General features: G+C 34.2%; 1 long non-coding RNA gene across 1 annotated transcript; it reads left to right on the top strand.

The window, feature by feature from the left end:
• Window positions 1-312: 312 nt before the first annotated feature.
• LOC141671663 (uncharacterized) lies at window positions 313-890 on the top strand. Its single transcript, XR_012555201.1, has 3 exons — window positions 313-397; window positions 601-693; window positions 792-890. It is a non-coding gene; the product is annotated as an uncharacterized LOC141671663 (long non-coding RNA).
• The last annotated feature ends 3,709 nt before the right edge of the window (window positions 891-4,599 follow it).

The raw sequence follows: 4,599 nt of genomic DNA, 5'->3' as shown, positions 1-4,599 counted from the left end.
GATGCACCGAATTGTGAAACGCAAGATCCGAGGGATCAAACTTACTGTGTCTTTTAATGCAAAAGGAGAGCCATATGGTGAAGAAGGTAAAGAGATGCAATCATATATTGGAGTTTTGGCAAGAACCAAAACCCCGATCTGGCATGATTCTTGGAAATATGTTCCTAAAGAGACAAAGACAAAAATTTGGGACTGTGTGCAGGTAAAATGAATATAAATAACTTCCATCATTTTAACTTTTATTTTTATTATTTGTTCTTCATTAACTAGCACCTTTTAACTTTAAATTTGTTGGTATATGTACGTAGATGGCTTATGTTGTACCTGAGTCTGCAAAAAAGTTGGTATTCAGATCGGCCGGGGCAAAATGGAGGGAATTTAAATGTCGGCTGACCAAGTACTACATTCTTCCTTATCTGGATCAACCTCAATTTTTTGCACATCCTCCTGCAGATTTTACTTTTATAGAAAAATCACACTGGGACATATTTGTTGCTGACCGCACGTCGCCTGAGTTTCTGGTATATTTCTACTTAGCTTTATTCATTTTAATATTTACTTAGTTATGATCTTCTAACCTTATTGCTGCTTTTTATGAAGAAAATTCATAAAGAACAACAAGAAAGAAGGAAGCTGAGTAAATATCCACATCGAATGTCTCGAAAAGGTTATGCTAATCTCGAGAATGAATGGGTTAGTGAAATGAAATAACAAGCACATTTTTTGCTTCATATTAATTTTACAAGCATGTTTATGTTATTACTAATGTGATCCTTTACATGTAAATGTAGACTGAATCTCATCCAGATGCAGAGGAAGTAGATCGGTCGGACACTTGGATCCTAGCAAGGATGGACGAAGATGGTAATTTTTTAAATGATGAAGTTGCAGAAAAAGCTAAGAAAATTGTAAGTTATTAATATAATTGTCCATTCTATTTGATGCACATATTTGTGTATTTTTTAATAAGGAACTGAAGTTTCAAAAGTTAAATTTTAATAAATTATATACACATGAAGCCTTTCTATAGTTTATCTTTTTCTATTACAATGTATAATTCGAATTAGTGGTCTCTAGTTTAACTTAGGATTTGTTTGTATGCCTTTAGTGCTAGTAGCATGTTGATTGTATCATATTTAATATTAGTAGTTAATTATATATTTTAATAATCCCCTGTTCACTAAGAGAGTCAAATACACATGTTTATATTGAAAATTGGTTCATAATATTAAATGTCTAGATTTTGTATTCTGTGTTGGTTAATATTTTATTTTAATATTTTTTTATCCTTGGATTAGTTTGTCAATGAATGTACTTACTAGGTCCCCTGTACCACCAAGTAAACTAAGTTGTCTCTTGTGCTTGCAATTGAATCTATTAAATTAAATATATTAAAGGATGAATGTGCTTATAACTAGTAAAAACAAATTGGTGTTAGTTGTGTAATATTTTAATTAAAGGATGAATGTGCTTAAAGGATGTATGTGCTTATGGTGAAAAATGTTACTGAATTTTTTGTAGAAAAAGATGAAGGAGGAGGTTAAGGAAGGAAAGCTTAAAGTTGAAGGTACTAATGATGTGTTAACAATGGCGCTCGGTAAGCCTGAGCACGGAGGCAGAGTACGTGGTCAGGGAATTCATGTGAAGCAGTCGGTTTATTTTGATTTTCCGAGGGAAAAAAAAAGCGAGGACAGTGGAAGAAAGGGTACGTGAGGCAATTCAAAAGTACATGGCAGAGGAGACTCCAAAAATTATTAAAGAGAGAGATGCATTTTGGGCTGCTGAATTTGAAAAATACAATGCACATTCATCGAAAAATGGTGTACAATATGATGGTAGTCCGAAACCAAATTCCCAGCAGGCAAGCTGTCACTCTAAGGGTGGGGTTGATGTGGATGTGGATGTGGCTGTAGGTGATCATAAAAATGTGACATTGATAGATAATTTGTTTGTAGATTTAGCGGTGGAGCTTGAGGATAATAAAAAGGTGGCAGGTGAGGATGATAATGGAAGGGCTGTTGAGGAAATGAAAGTGGATTCTTCAGGTGGTTCTGTATGCCGATTGGCTGTTGGATCGTTGAGCAACATTGTTGCTTGTGCAACAATTGATGAAGTACGCGTTTCCGAAGGACATGAGAAGACTATCCATGGAGTAAGTCTTGGAGAAAAGAACGCAAGGGTGTCTATCACTAAAGTCATTCAAGGAGATGCTAAGATTCCCTTCCCTATCGGGGATGAAATTTTGACTGTTCAAGAAGCCATGGGAACTTTTATTGCATGGCCGAGAAACATGATAATTGCAGGAAACAATAGCAGTACTTCTCATGTTTTGGCCGCCAAGGTCAGAATGCTTTTTTAGTATGGTTAATATATGTACTATGTGTTTGTTTAGTTTGTTTTTTTAATTATTTTTATTTGCAATTGTTTTAGAAAACCAAGAAAGCCCGTGCTAAGAAAATGAAGAAGACGTATAAAGTAATTGAAGATGTTGAACCAGAGCTTGTTGTTCAAATTGGTCCGAATTATCCTTCTGCAATGAAACGTTTGTGGACATGGGCAAAGGAAGCCTTGAGTGGTGGCCGAAAAATTTCTTTTGAGCTAAGCAAAGAAGCATTTGGCTTTACAAAGAAGCAAATCATGTTCTTATCTGATATACATGCAGTGTGCTCTGGCGGTGAAATGGCCGGCTCTGTCATTTGCCTTTTTATTCAGTAAGCTTTTCATTTTAAGTTTTTTTTCGGAGTATATAGCCTTGGAATAAATATGACAATCTTTACTAAGGACTGCTTAATTTAATTTGTAGCTTCTTGAATGAATATGTGAAGAAGCATAAGATGGTCAACATGATTAGTTTTGTAGATCCAGGCACAATCGGTGCCATTGGATGTGGCAGTGCAGTGCAGAGGTCGCGTGAATTGTGTACAAGATTTAAAGATTCTAGGAAAGGGCAGCATTTTCTCCTGCCGTACAATGATGTGTAAGTATTTTTACTATCCCAAGCTATTAAGCTGTTAAGCCTTGCCAGTTTTTTATTAATTTTTTCAAGAATTTAGCTTTAATTTTGTAAGGAATGGGTTCAATTGTATAGTTAAACTCGATAATATTTGTTGAAATTTATATTAATTGCATTGGTTCAGTATAAACGTAATCAAATGCCTTGACAGTTTTGAAGTTAATATAAAAGTAATCAAATGGCTTACAATATTTAATTGATTTTGTTATTAGATGTTAGGTTTGTTTCTCAGACAGGGGAAATTGTATAGTTCAACCTCATAATATTTCAAGTTCAAATTTGATGATAATTGTATAGGTTCAGTTTTAAAGTTGATTTATTTACTGGAATTTAAATTTTATCAGTATGAGCCTTCAATTTTTGATGTTATACCTGATCATGTTTATTACAGTAAATTACACTCTACTAGTATCATATTTTAGATTATTTTTCACAAATAGTGAGTTTAAATAATTTTTAGGTTGATTTTAATTCAATAGAAATGTAATTTTTTTTATGATATTTAAGTTGTTTGAGTGACAAAAAAGCATCAAATTTAGGCTTTACTATTTAACAAGCACCTCTGTTTATTTTTTGTAGCAACCACTGGACCCTGACAGTTGTCAATCCACACGCAGAGGTAGTCTACTATATGGACCCTCTTAAACGCCGAATTGCAAATGGAGAATGGGTGGATGTTGTCGACAAGTAAGAGTTCACGTTATAAAATTTGATTATTAAGTCTTAACTTATAAATCTTGTCCGACCATATTTTGTAGTGGTTATTTTGTGTTTTGATATATCTCGTTTTGGTTGCAGTGCCATTAAAATGTACAAGGAGGATTTGAAAAAGGTTCCGAAGAAGAAAGTATTGTGGGAGAACATGGCGGTATTTATTTATTTTTGTGATCATATATTAATTATGTTATTAAAGGAGACTGGATATTTTAAATGATTTTTTGTTTGATATTTTAGGGAGTTCCAGTGCAAACCGGGAACAAGGATTGTGGCCTGTTTGTGATGCGATACATGATGGAAATCATTCATGATAAGGAGCTGGACTTTGCTAATAAGGTGACAATTGACTATCTATGGGCCTTTTCATCCACTTTGTATTTACTCTTATAAGGGTAGAACATGTTACTTATACAAAATTTTGGATCATATTTCAGTGGCTGCGTAGATCAAACCTGGTTTACACTGAGGATGACATCAACGAGATCAGGGTTGAGTTTGCAAAATATTTTATGAAACATTGTGCAAGCTAGGTCCTCGCCTTTCTTTTCTTTTGAACTTATCGTAAACTGGATGTTTTATGTATGTAGTTGGTGACAAGTAGACTCGTTTGAACTTATCGTATGTTGACAAGTAGACTCGTTTGAACTTATCGTATGTTGACAAGTAGACTCGTTTGAACTTATCGTAAAGTGGATGTTTTATGTATGTAGTTGGTGATAAGTAGACTTGCGATAATGTATTTTGTGTTCGGTGGATTGCTGGTAGTTTGGTAGGTAGATCAGGTTGTTTTGGATTGTTGAACGGATGGATTATGGTATGGTAGTGAATTGGTTTTGTTTTGGCGGGGGCCTAGATTATGGTATGATTTT

The sequence above is a fragment of the Apium graveolens genome, chromosome 7, assembly GCF_009905375.1.
Source record: "Apium graveolens cultivar Ventura chromosome 7, ASM990537v1, whole genome shotgun sequence".
In the NCBI taxonomy this organism is placed as follows: Eukaryota; Viridiplantae; Streptophyta; class Magnoliopsida; order Apiales; family Apiaceae; genus Apium; species Apium graveolens.
The sequence above is the reverse complement of the archived record's forward strand: the minus strand, read 5'-3'. Positions and strand labels throughout refer to the sequence as shown.